At 42.3% G+C, this 13,267-nt stretch overlaps 1 protein-coding gene across 2 annotated transcripts in view; it reads left to right on the plus strand.

Annotated features, from left to right (window-relative positions):
- The window catches only part of LRRC1 (leucine rich repeat containing 1), a 79,187-nt gene that overhangs the window by 1,587 nt on the left and 64,333 nt on the right, over window positions 1–13,267 (plus strand). The window lies entirely within an intron of this gene.

Genomic DNA, 13,267 nt, shown 5'->3' on the forward strand with positions numbered 1-13,267 from the left:
GCTTCACAGCCAGGTGGTACGAATGAGATTTTAGAACAGCATCTTGTCAGGAAAGAAGAAATGAGGAGCAAACAAACTTGGGACCCGAGATATAGGAGAATAGTGAAAGTGGTACTGGGCTCCTGTTGGATAGCCTCTATCTTCCTCACGAAAATTAACTTCTGGATTTCGCCCCCTGGGTTAACACTTAAAGGTGAATTTCCGCTAAAGTAGTGCTGGAACTATCCTTTCATTTGTAGGTATTGCTGTGGAGATGGGAATTTCTGCAATGGCAGTATTGTGTTCAATTAATGCGGTCACGAGGGTGGCTGCTTGTAGTTGTTGAACTGGCCCATGCACACGTTCGCCATGGAAAATACACCATTTGGATTTACTGTACAGTGAGATGGGGAAGACCATCCCCTTTACACAGGGACTATTGCAAACATTGTTTTATAAATTTCTAGTCTCCTGTGTTATTTTTTGGGGTGTGTGTGTGTGTTAGCCTTTTGTTAGCCTGCCCAAATAAAACGGTTCTGAGTGGGTTATTTTATGTTTTAAAAACACACACAGTACAAATAAAGCAGACTCTGTGACTATAACTTAACCATGTCAGCTCAGATTACCTTGCATCTCTTCTGAAATACTTGGCGTGAGTCTGTAGTGAGGCCTCATTATAAGTGAGTGATATAATCCATAGATGCCACAATGGTATTGATATGTGCTGCTTTTACCAGTGGTTTTGAAAAGCATCTTTCGATGGATTTAAAATATGGGCAGAAAGCATTTTTCTGACTTTTTCTGAGAGCAAGTAAGTCTCCTCCTGCCACTGTTTCCCCCCCTTAATGTAGATACTTCCCCTTTCACTGTACAAGTTTATGAATCAAGTACCACCTCATCTTCATTTGTGGTAGTGAACAGCCTGTGGTACCAACTGGCTGAGTTGCTGTGGTTTCTTGGGGAGCTAAGCCCTTTTGCAGTTCAGTTTCTGTGAGGGAGGAGAAGGTTGCAGTATGCCTAGATTAAAGTGGAAACACAGGGAATGTTGGAGAACTGGGATACATAGAAGCTAAGTGACAAGCTTCACAGAGGACAGAGGCTGAAATAGAAGGATAGAACAGGCAAGGACCTGAGAGAATAACCTGAAAGAAACATACCGGGTAGGTGGAGAATTCAGCTTGAGGAAAGTTGCTGCTTGCTGTTTTAGCTACTGGGTTTTGGTAAAAGTTTTCCTGTGATGTGATGTACAAGAATGTCTGCTGAATCAGCATGTGTGACACTTGGAGAAAACATCACCCTTATCTAGCTCTGGTCATGCTTAAAAACCCTCTCTACCATTTATGTGTGGCTAGTCGTGTCAAAATACTAATGAGCATTTCGATGTGCATATGGATCTGCATCCCACTGGACACAATATGGTGCAGACAGGTGTGTATTCTGAGTCACATTTGGTTTATAGCAATGGTTCCTGATTCTATAAGACAGTGATGGGATATAGCTGGACTCTCAGGTCCCATTATCCTTGACTGTTGGCTGCACTGGCTGCTGATGCTGCTGCAAGTTGGAGTCCAGCAATATCTAGGTAATTCCAACATCCCTGCCTTAAGAGACGTGGAAGTCTGTTTTCCGATATTGAGCTTTTTAGCTGCTTAGGAGTGCAAGCCTGGAGTGTACCCTTTGGTTCAAGTAGCTACTAGAATGGAGCAGAATAATCACTTTTGGTACGGTAGGCAGGCCATTTTTGAAGTAGAAAGACTGAGAATGACCAGTTCTCAATTTATAGGATGAGGGTTGTTTGTTTCCTCTTGCTATTTTCACTCTTAGAAGCCATACCCTAGGAGCAAAGGACTTTAGCACCTATAAATTGCCAGAGAACTTGAAGTATTCTGTGTGATGATTCATTCCATCTAGGATATAAGGAACTGTCTTGAATTAAATCAGGTCAGCTGAATTCCATGGGAATGATATATACCAGGCACCCCCAAACTTCGGCCCTCCAGATGTTTTGGACTACAATTCCCATCTTCCCCGACCACTGGTCCTGTTAGCTAGGGATCATGGGAGTTGTAGGCCAAAACATCTGGAGGGCCACAGTTTGGGGAGGCCTGATATATACAGTATACTGCTTCACTGCCTGTGCATTGATTTGGAATCAAACATTCTGTAATAAAAAGACCAATCAACTCTCTCTAGTACTGGCTTTTCAAAATCTTAGAAAACAGTATTCTCAGTGCTTCACCCCCCCCAGGGGGTACTTGAGGGTACGCAATACCAGCATCTCTTTTTTTGTGGTTAAAAATGTGGCATTTACTGTAACAACTTCATGGTGCTATTCTCGAAAAATAGTATTTCCTAGTCCTGCTCTCTGATACTGTATTATTTTACTGGAGATCACATTGCTCTTTTACTGAGCTGTGCCTCTGCCCTATACAGTTTGTGCTTCCCCTCTGGAAAGGGAACTTCATTAGAAAAACTCAGTCTTCTTAGATTGGCTTCTTCCAGGATTCAAAGGCACAGCTTCATGGGTGCAGACCTTTGTGCGAGTCATATGCCAAATCACTGAGCCATACTGTGTGTGTGTTTGTAGCTGCTTCATGCTCAAATATCATGCTGTGGTCTTTCAGTTTGTTTGTCTGGGTATGCCATTGAACCTGACAACATGCTTCTTAAAAGTGATAAACATGTTTGTCTTTCCATTCTTGAATTTTTCCTTTAAGAAATACAATACCTTCATCTCCTATATTTGGTCTTCTAAAGAACTAGCCTTATTTATATTGTACTCTCAGTTTACAGTGACTCTTCTTGGAGCAAAACATAGTTAAGGAAGTATAACTGGTGTGAAGTGGGTGTCTGAACTGGGGGGTGGGGTGGGGAGGCTTATGTCTGACCACCAAACCAGAATAAAAAGCCATAGTTTGAAGTTGGTTTTCAAACCAAGGTTTTTGCCAACTCTGATTGAAGGCCCCTTCAGAAGTTACTTGGGTGAAAGTAGGCACAGAAAGGCAGGACTATTGCCCCCCCCCCCAGTCACATTGCTATCTGTGCACATCCCCTTCTATCCATGCATTGTATGTATGTCTTCATGGGGGAAGCCTGTCTACACACACACACACTCATTCTGGGATCCTGATCATGCAGGGTGGTAGTCAGTTCTAGTCCTGCTCACAGGAGACTAATTAAAGTTGATGGGCATAACTACCGTAACTTAGGTTTGTTGCTTTTATTGGGTCTACTCTGAGTAGGACTTAGTTGTGTGTGGCCCATAAGGTCTCTGAATGCGTGAAAGCCTTTGTGTGTAGACACTGACTCCTCCTATGCAGACATCAACATACACAGCCTGGGGCTTCTTATATGTGTGGAGCCCACTTCAGATGAGTAAGACATGAAGGGACTTTGGTGTGATGTCCGCATGAGCAAATGAGTTAGTCATCACTCTTTTTGCGGAGATGCTGTGTCCTGGTCAGGGGAGTGAACTTCTTGTATGTTTGTGTTTCTAGTCTATAGTTACCACAAAGTATGGCTTGGTGTGTTTTCTGAATTCATCAAAAGTGTTTCATTTGTTCGTTCGTTCATTCATTCATTTTCATCTACCCTCGCAAGAGCAGTGCCCAGTGATGTATGGTTAGTAACATGTCAGATCCAGGAAGTGTTTCTAGGGCTTGAACCCAGGTTACATTCCAGCACTCCACTTGCTTCTCCCCACACCCAAAGAAAAATAATCACCAGCTGATAAATAAAGGTTGCATTTTATCTGTGGCCCTTGCTTCTGTCGAAATTGTTTTAGGGAATATTGGGATTTCCAAGGGTCGTAAGGCAGGAACTGGCAGGCTTTAACACTTGAGGGTTCTATTTTGGTTTTGTTTTACTGTAGCTCAGCCAAAATAGAGGCTCAACTGGGTGGACTTGATTCGAAGAATTAGAAGCAAGCTGCCTCTGAGCACATGCTCGGACCATAAATTTATGATTAGTACCAGAAATGAGCTCACAACATTTTTCACATGAAGGTCCTACTCTTGATTCTCCTCCCGACCCCTGAACCTTCATTTTCATAAACCTCATTGGGCATGTGGGTTGGGAGAGCATCGTTGTTAAACAATTGGAAGTCAGAAACTTTTGCCAATCTCCTAGATATCTGTCAGTAGATCCCAATCTACCTTTTGCTGACCCCTGTTTTGAGCTGCTTTGAGTAGTCCATAGGTATTAAGAAGGGCAGGATAGAAATTTCTATGTAAACAAAATTAACGTGGTTCCATTAAAATAAAGCTTTACCCAAACCTTTTATTTACTGGCACTGTGATGAAATATATATATATATCACCTCTGCCAATACATCTCTCTTGTCTAAATAACATTTTGTGCAGTTTACCAAACATCTGAGTGTACATATTTTCATTTTTAACAATGGTCTTTGTTTGCACCTCCCAGTATTTTTTATTATTTCTTGAATTTTGTATCCTGCCCTTCCTCCTGAAGGAGCCCAGGGTTATAAGCACACCCGCAATTTAAAAACGAAGATATTCAAAAAACCAACTACAATTAAAAACCAGTAAGTCTGAAACATTCTAAAAGCATAGAGTTAAAAATATGGTTTCACTCGGTGGTCTCAGTGTTGCCAGGAACAGTATTCTTTAGCTATCAAATGCCTGGGTAAACAGGAATGTTTTCAAGTTTCTCCTGAAAGTTACTGATGATAAAGATAGGTGCATCTCCCTAAAGAGAGCATTCCACAAACACGGAATCACCACTGAAAAGGCCCTGCAATGAGTGAGCACCACCTGTTGCTGACACACCACCAAGCCATCTGCTGCTGAGCATAGGGTTATCTGACATGGTTGATATCTGGGAAGGCAATCCCTTCATTATATTTTATGTCTTCTTAAATGCATGGGCTACACAGTCTAGCAAGTGACTACCAGGAACACATCTATGAAGGTGTAGTTTGGCTCTCAGATCCAATGTCCAGAACTCTGCAATTCCATAGTATAGGTATGGTCTTAATAAAGAAAGAAATTGCCAAAGGTGTGAAAACATTGAAGGGCTGCCTAAATTAGCTCCTTGAACATTTGATAACTTGTGCAAATAAGGGTGTGTGTGCAATATATAGTAGAGACAGAAAACAATAACCCCACACACCTGTCCTGATAGGGGATAACTTCCAAAGCATAATGGAAATCTCTTCACCATCCTGATAATGTGTAGGAAGAACAGATCCAGCAGCAACGTGTGTGTGTGTGTGGGGGGGGGCAATGCAATGTGCATGTTTTTATAGCTATTTTCTTTCAGGAAATATGTAACAAAAGTAGTCTTTTTAAACCTGCTGTCCTCTGGATGTTCTGGTCTACACCCCCCCCCCCCAATCCCTGACCATTGATGATTCTGGCTGGGGGATGATGGAAGCTGGAATCCAAAACAGGTTCTGGAAGGCTGCCTTAGTAGTTTAGTATGAAGGGGAAGACTAATCTCATTTAGGCAAGAAACAATGTGTTTTCGTTTGCGAGCCTTGAGACTTTAAAGCAATTCATGCTTTACCCTGAGAGATGACAATATAAGGTGTGTGTGTGTGTGTGTGTGTGTGTGTGTGTGAGAGAGAGAGAGAGAGAGAGAGAGAGAACTAAATGGCATTTGGAGGATTGTAAACACATAATGGAACTGACATTTCCTTTTGCTAATAATAATAATAATAATAATAATAATAATAATAATAATAATAATAGAATTTCTTTCCACCCAGCAAGTTTTATTGCTGAAGGGGATGGCTTGTTGCCTGAACATTCTCTTTTGAAATATCTAGATTCTCTGGAACAGCAGGTTTTAAGGCATGGCATGGCATTGCTTCAAGTCAGCTAAGGTATGCAGGTGATACTGTACCATGAGCAAGGCCAGACATATGTGAAACTGGATAATTAAGGTTCCTGCAATTGTTGCGTATATATTGCTCTTCCTCCAAGGAGCTTGGAACACTATTATTCTAGTAATTCTCCTGTGGTGGAGGAAGGGGATCCTGTGTGGGTTGTCACTGCCCACCTCTCCACTGTCATGAAGTCAGGGTTTTGAAAGGGTACACCTGTGGTGAGCAAGGCATTCTCCCCACTAATTCAATTCGTACTTAAACAAGTAATTGTGTAGGACAAAAGAACATAGTTCTGGCTTAGTTCCAGTAGTAGTGGAGCTGTGTTATATGCCTTCAGACTGCTCTCTGGGCCATTGCTGTGTGGACTATGCATGGCAGCGCTTTTTGGGATGTACAAATGTTTCTGACAATACTGCTTGCGTAGTTTCTCAACTATCCCCAGGATTCACAAGAGAATATCTCATGTCTCATGCCTTGTTGATGCCTTAACAGTCCCTAACATTGTTTTTGCAGGTGATTAGTCACCTTTTGGCTTCTGTTCTTACAGGATGTTACTGTCCTGTTCCCACAGTAAATGTGAGGCGATTTACAATTGGTCCTGATTCAGCCATGTGATAGTGTCGATTTGAAAGCAAGTTTTCTAGTTAGGGGTTGCAATGAAGTGAGGACAAAAGACAGCACAAGTTGATAGAAGCAACATATATATACACTGTGTTTTTCCATGTACAAGACTATATTTTTTCCTAAATTTTTGAAGTTTAAAATAAGGGGTTGTCTTCTACACGGATAGTACATACCGGTAGTGCATTTTCTTAATTTTGAGTCCCCCAAAATAGGGGGCGTCTTATACACAGAAAAATATGGTATTTGAATTTTCAGTTTAAAATATGAATTGGTAAACCACCTCCTTAAATTTCTCATTTTTAATACTTATTACAAGTTTTTATATATATATTTCAAGCTAAACTTGTTTTTTTAAAAAATAATACTTGCAATGTTCTAAAACAAATATGATATTCTAATTCTGATTCAGTTACCTGAATACCATTGCTTAGGTAGCCTGAAGTGCAGCACACTTGCACAAATGGGAGGTAGGAGCAGGCATGGGGTACCCCTGATATATTCAGAGATACAAACCCTACAAAGGCATGGATGGTTGCTGCAGGGAGGATATCCCCTCAAAACATCCTCATGGGTATTGAGCAAGCCCAGTGCCTGTAGAATCCTGACGGAGGGGAAACACCCTGAAAACTGGGTGGGAGGAAAAAAATGGGATGGAGGGGCTAGAAGAGCAGCATGGAGGAAGAAGCAGAGATATATAAAGATGCTTGCCTGTTTACTTGCTCTGCATAGCCTTCTGACTGAATTTGAAGACCCACCCGCCCAAGCTTGCATGTTACCTTTTGTTCTTCCTATTGTAAATTAATATGATCAGAATATTTTCATTGTTCCTTGAGGCTCTTCAGGCTGCTTAGGTGAAAGAGCACTTGGATTATGAACATGCATTAAAAAAAACAAAATAACTGCACTGTAGTGGCTAAATGGGTCTAGGTAAAGGGTAAAAGGACCCCTGACCATTGCGGTGCTCTGGAGTTGCGGCGTTCATCTCGCTTTACTGGCCGAGGGAGCAGGCGTACAGCTTCTGGATCATGTGGCCAGCATGACTAAGCCGCTTCTGGCGAACCAGAGCAGCGCACGGGAACACCATTTACCTTCCCGCCAGAGTGGTACCTATTTATCTACTTGCATTTTGACATGCTTTGGAACTGCTACGGCAGGCACCCCCAAACTGTGGCCCTCCAGATGTTTTGGCCTACAACTCCAATGATCCCTAGCTAACAGGACCAGTGGTCAGGGAAGATGGGAATTGTAGTCCAAAACATCTGGAGGGCCGAAGTTTGGGGATGCCTGTGCTAGGGTCTAACAACTTTTTAATGTCATACTTTTCTGCAGTCTTCTTAAATTATGGACACATTGTCATAAGGAGTGTAAGTGCCTACAGTTTAGACCAGGCATCCCCAAACTTTGGCCCTCCAGATGTTTTGGACTACAATTCCCATCTTCCCTGACCACTGGTCCTTGTAGGCCAAAACATCTGGAGGGACGCAGTTTGGGGATGCCTGGTTTAGACTGCAGGCTGGCCAATGTCCCAGAAGTCTTCATCAAGGAACTTTTATCCAAGCCTTTGGGAAGGATTGATGTTGGAAACTACTCAGAGAATTTTTATCACCTACTTTTTTTTAAAGCATTTACAACCCATCTTTCCCCCAAGCGGCTCAAGGTGGTTCTCTCCCTCTTCATTTATATCCTCACAACAACCTTGTGAAGTAGTTTAGGTTTTTATATCCTGCTGACATTTCTGTTTCTATTATTGTCAACATTTTATAGTGTTCACTGTTTTGTTTCTTTCTTTTTGTATGTGACATATGGTATCGGGTGGCCTCTAAGGTAGGTAAGTAAGCGCACCCTAGGATCATCCAAAGCAATTTGAATACACTTGAGGCACACCTCTGATGCTAAGCCAGATAGACAGAAGTGCAGGTCTTCAAAAACCTGATGAAACTCTGGATTTAGCTGTCACGTCATGTCTTTCTTCTCTGTCATTAGAATACAATGTTTTATGACAGCCTTCCTCTATAAATTTGGAGTGGAAAACCTGGTTTGGAAACGCCTTAAATCAACAGGGTGCTGGCCTGCACTCAGTTACACCCAAGTGCTTCCAGTAACACTTGTTTTCTTGCAATGTGTACACATACTTCGGCAAGAACCTTATTCTCAACAGTACACTAGGGATTTTCATCTGTCCTTGTAGTGAAACTAATGTGTACAGTACAAGACACAGCTGGAAAATGTGGGCTTAAATGCTGGAGTTAATGAGGGAAGGGATGGGTTGCGAGGATGGGTGGGCGTATAAGGGATACAACTAGAAATGTCCATAGCCCAGTAGGACCAGCTGTGAGAATTAGTGAGAGGTTCATTGCATTTTTCCTGTGTGACCCCTGTGTTGAATTCTTCCCTCTCCCAAATAGGTTTGCATGTTTAAACAGAACCGCTTAGCATCATGTATTTGCATTCTTACAAAAAAATGAAATGCATCTTCTGCCATTATCTAAGGTGATCTCTTAGGAACCATAGGCAGCTCCCTTATACTGTTGGTCCATCATACTTTGTATTGCTGATACTGACTGGAAGAAGCTCTCCAGGGTTTCAGCTAGGAAGTCTCTCCCAGCCATACCTGGAGATGCCAGGGATGGAACCTAGGAGCTTTCGGATGCTTTACCACTGAGCTATCACCCTTCCCCAAATAGTCCACATACACATTTCTTCTCTTCACACGTTTGCCACCTCCAGATTTGTGTGGACAACAATGTGTAGATTAGTGATAGGAAGGGAGTACAGACCTTTCCTTCTTGGGATGTGACTTGAGATTTCATTCTGTACATCATTAGTATCTCTCCCTCTAAAGTTAATCCCAAGTGCTTTAAAAGTAGCTGCAATGTGTGTGGCGTACTTCAGATTTCAACAACTGCTGTAATTACTTAATGTAGAGCACTAACTCAGTAATTGCCCATCTTTGTGAAAGCTTTGCAACTGAGGGAAAATATTCAACAAAATTCATATATTGCTTTGTTTTAATAAAACATCTAAGTAGATTAGACACAAGTAACTTCTTTGCAATGTTAGAAATTAGCCAGGCACCAGGTGTGTTTTGTGACTGGCGTGGGTCCAATTGCAACCACATGGAGATCTCTGGATGCCAGGTTGATGAGTGGAGGAAGCAAAATGTCACTTAGAGAAGGACCTGAAATAGTTTCCTTTGAATTTGTTTTATTCTGGATTGTTTTATTTGATGTTTTAATGTGTTGCAAACCACTTTGAGATATTTTCTTTAAAATATAAAGCAGTGTGGAAATGAAAACAACAACAACAACAAATCCCATTGCAAAAAACCCCCAAACACCACCTAGACATTGTATTGTGGCGACCATAACCTAGGTCTAAGGTGCCATTTGGCGATTAGATTATATACAGTCATACCTTGGGTTACAGCTGCTTCAGGTTGCATCTTTTCAGGTTGCACTCTGCGCCAAGCCCGGAAGTACTTGAACAGGTTACTTCTGGGTTTCGGCGCGTGCGCATGCACAAAGATATTAAATCACACTTTGTGCATGCACAGAAGCGCCAAATTGTGACCCACGCAGACGCGGGTTGCGAATGCTGCGGGTTGCGAACGTGCCTCCCGCATGGACCACGTTCGCAACCCGAGCGTCCACTGTACTTGAGTTTCTAATACTGCTTCTACATGTCTGGATAGGCTTGTCTGAAACAAAAATGTTTTAAGCAGGCACCAAAAAGGATACAGTGTACAGTCAATAGGAAGATAGTTCCTAGGTGTAGATGCAACACCCTAAAAGCTCAATTTCTTGCAATGTGGCACCTGGAACAGTAACCGTGCTGCAGATCGAAGTGCTCAAGGGGGCAAGCACAGGGTTGGACAAGTAAACTGGTCACAAGGGTTTTTAATACAGATAGTGATATCTAGAATGTGGCCCAGTAACAAATCAGGTTCTCTATGCTGATGGGGTCTTGGGAAGCTCCTCATAAAGTGCATTGCATTAATCCAATTTCAAAGCCACCACTGCCAAGCTCTCCAGGGGTGGTCATAGCTGGTGCAGCTGGTAAAAGTAGCTTCTAGCCACTAGGGCTACTGGGGCTTCCATTGACAGACCTGGGCCCAGAAGCACCACAGGGCTGGGCTGCGTACCTGCACTAGCCAGTGTTTAGTTGGCTTTGGAGTGAGATTTGTACTCTCGGCTTCGTCCAGCATGCTTCCTTTGTCTGAAGTTCCCCAGAATGCCAAGGAGTCGTCAATTGTGTCAGCTGCCCATTTCATCTTTGCATTGCATAGCGAGAGCAGGGCTTCGACAGAATCGCCAGCTTCCCCCACTGCAAAATCTCCCTGAGCATTCGGGAACACATCAGGTTCCATCAGTCTCAAACTAGGTAGTTCCCTCACTGATAACTTCTGAAGGCTTTTTGAAAACAACAGCGGCACAGACCTGTAAAACTCCAAAAAAATACTGTTTCTTAAAGGGAAAGTTTGTACCATTCAATTCACTTTCAGGGGGCTATAAGGCAAGGTCAAAGTATTTAATGTTTTCTTTCTTTTGTGCTACATTGGTGTGTTGTTCAATGCTGTGGTTGGTTGTGCAAGAATTACTTATACAAAGTAGCAGGCTGGGTTGCTTACTTATTCTCCATGGCACTGCTGGTAATGGAAGTAATCTGTCTACATTCTTTCTTCCCCTTTCCCACTGCTGAGCATGGCTACCCGGCTTGTTAGTGTATGCCCCAGTCCTTTTCCCCCTGTTTCCAGTTAAACTGGCCACAGAATCGGTGGCATCCAGTAACAAAGTATGATTATAGGTTTCTTCTGCAGCAGCTGGAGGTGAAAGCTTTCTCCCTGTGCTGTGATCTGATGAGTCTCCCAGCAGATGCTCTTTAATCTTTACTGCTTTTGCTGCTCATTCTACATGTTTTGTGTGTGTGTGGGAGTAAATCTGTGCCCACAAGAAAACAAAGCAATCATTTCAGTGCATTACTGAAGTGAGCATGTGGAAGTTAGGTTTTGCAGTAACTCTGAATTATCTGTGACAGAAGGCCCTCGCTTCTGTTGAGTTGCTTCCCCATTCCCTCCTAGCCCCCAGTGGGTCTGCAGTAATGTAGATGGGCTCAAAATTGGCCTCTTTGTAGGAGTGTAGGTCACACAGATGAGAAGCTTTTCTGAGCACAGCTGCCACGACTAGACTGGCAATGTCAGAGGGAAGTGCTGAGGGTTCAGTCGTTCTGCTCACTCTACCTCTTGGCTACCATTTCAATCTTCTTTTGCTAACCTTGTTAGACTTGAGATCACCTGTCAGATCTCAAGTGGGTGAGCCACGCCCAGATTTTGTGGATGTTTTGGTTTCAGCATGATCCCCTACCTCTGTTGTCTAACCTGTGTTACTAATTACAAAATACCATTCTGTGAAAGAGTACAGATTGAACTAGGCATCTATTACAGACTTAGAAGCATTAAAAATTAAGGCAGCCAGCTTTTTTTGTATTTTATGGCTTGGTTGTTTGCCACTCTGCGCTTCTTTTGGAGAAAGGACGAGACAGAAATTTAAGGGGGGAAAACACACAGCGAGAACTGTGCTTATAACACTTGCCATGTGTTAAAAAAATAAAATGGCTATGGTGTTAAATCTGCAATTTCTGTGAGATGGTGTTTACACCCTTGTTTGTTGGCAAAACTGTCTACATGTGTACAATTAAGTAAGGAAGGACTACTGTTAATTGCTCCATGTGGCATCTATTACCGGCAGTGATAAGCTACTGAAAGGTCATGATAGAGTTAGTGTGATTTCCCCCCTCCACCACACTGGTGCATAACATTTTCAGACGCTTCCACTGGTACAGAGAAAATCACCAGGCTGCATGAGGTAGCTGCTGTACACTATCTGTCTACCATGAAATAACAGCTGCAGTGAGGGCGATTTGAAAGTGATCTCCATTTGGTATCAGTAATGTTTAGACTGGCTAGTGGGTAGCCCTTGATTAGTATGCTTTAATTCAATTTTACGTGATCGGGAATGACCAATTTTTTTTAAGAACGTTAATGTAGCTATGAAAATATTTATATAATGCTAAATCATAAAGAAAATATCAAAGCAGTTCACAGCAACTTTACATAAATTCCATGTAATATTTTTTGAAATCAGAGAACTATTGTGGAAGGGTGTTCCCCCCCCCATTAATATTTATTGAGTTTTACAAACTTTTAAACAAATCAACATCAAATTTAACATCAAACCTAATACACATTTAAAAGTTGTATTCTTAAGTGCCTGAATAAGCCTGATGAAACAGAAAAGCTTTCAGTAGGCATTTCAAAGTTGGAACAGAAGGAAGCTGTTGCCTCTCTATCGGCAGAGTGTTCTGCGGGACTGTGTTTATGAAACTCAAGGCTAGGTTGCTTGTTATTGCCTCACCTACTTGGCTAATGACCAATGATGCTCCGACAGATAATCTCAGTGATTTTGTTAGAGTGCAGAGAGTGTGCAGAGGGTGAGTAAGTGATCCTTGCAGTGTGACCCTGTGAATCCCTTCTTAATGCACCACAGCAGCAGTTTTGTGTTGTGTGGCTGGAAAAATCCTAGGCACTTTGAAAATTGCTCCTGGTGCTTGAGGAATTTGAAATATTTTCCCTTGATTCTGTGCTGGGCTGCCTCCTAAAACAGCAACTCCACTTGCCGCCAGGTTGGTGTTTGGATGTTTCATACAGGGTTTGGTCCCATTTGTGTTCAACAACAAAAACAAAGGGCTGTTCTTGTTTCTGTGACTACATCTTTTAAATGGATGGATGCCCAATACAAATAGTGGGTGGGAGGGGCA

This window comes from Zootoca vivipara, chromosome 3, assembly GCF_965207765.1.
Source record: "Zootoca vivipara chromosome 3, rZooViv2.hap1.1, whole genome shotgun sequence".
NCBI classification, from domain to species: domain Eukaryota; kingdom Metazoa; phylum Chordata; class Lepidosauria; order Squamata; family Lacertidae; genus Zootoca; species Zootoca vivipara.